Raw genomic sequence first — 1227 nt, forward strand, 5'->3', positions numbered from 1 at the left:
TATATATACACACACACACATACATACATACATGTCCCACTCTCGAACTATATGGTTGTTATATTGACAACTGTATTGGTGCGTCCTCACTCTCCTGCAAACATCTAGACTCCTTCCTCTCTTTTGTCAAATCTTTCCATCCTGCCCTCCACTTCTCCTGCACTATCTCTGACACCTCTGTCTCCTTTCTTGATATTTTGGTCAGCATTCATCACTGCACTCTTACCACCTCCATCCACTACAAACACACAGACTCACACTCATACCTCAACTTCTCCTCCTCCCACCCTAAACACACCAAGCTTTCCATCCCCTATTCTCAATTCCTCCATCTACGCAGGCTCTGTAGTGATGACTATGACTTTGAGACTCAGTCTCAACTCATGGCTTGCCACTTCATTCTACGTGGATATCCCCTCACCACTATCCACACCGTCCTTGCCAGGGGTATGTTCCATGGACCATGCATCTTCTCTCCTTCTGCACTCGTTCCACCACCTCCTGTCTCCCCTCACTTACCACCCCACCACCCTACCTCGTCAACGCACCATTCTCCAAGCCTTCCGGTGACTCCAGTCTGACCCCCTCCACTTCACACATCTTCCCTCTTCCTTCAAATGAGCCCACAACCTACGAGACCTCTTGGTTCACAGCTTCTTCCCTAACCCAACCTCACAACCCGGATTGTTCCCCTGCTCCCGCCCACACTGCTGTACTTGCCCTTACCTCTTCAACACCACCCTCCTCACCGGCACCCATCATCGACTCTATCATATCACTGACTCATATCACTTCTACCAATGTCATCTACTGCATCTCCTGCTCTCTGCCTTCTCTATACATCGAGCAAACGGGACGCCACTTGGCTGACCAGTTCGCGGAACACCCCTGAGACATCTGACTTGGCAATGGCACCCCGGTCTTGCGCCATTTCCCCTCTACCAGTCACTCTTTGCAACACCTGTCTGTGTTCGGATTGTCCTTGCACAGGGACCATCCGGACTCCCGTTTGCGCTGTGAACAGGGATTAATCTTCTCTCTTTGCCCCTTTGTGCCACATGGGCTCAACTGTCCTCCCCTTTCCTCTCTCCCTCTCACACCTACTTCCTCCCACCCACCTCTCCTCTCTTGCTCCTACTCCTGCTTCTTCTCTTCACTCCTACTTCTTTTCTTCACTCCTACTTCTCTTCACTCCTACTCTCCTCTCTTCTCTTCACTCCTACCCAC

Source organism: Octopus bimaculoides, chromosome 23 (genome assembly GCF_001194135.2).
Source record: "Octopus bimaculoides isolate UCB-OBI-ISO-001 chromosome 23, ASM119413v2, whole genome shotgun sequence".
In the NCBI taxonomy this organism is placed as follows: domain Eukaryota; kingdom Metazoa; phylum Mollusca; class Cephalopoda; order Octopoda; family Octopodidae; genus Octopus; species Octopus bimaculoides.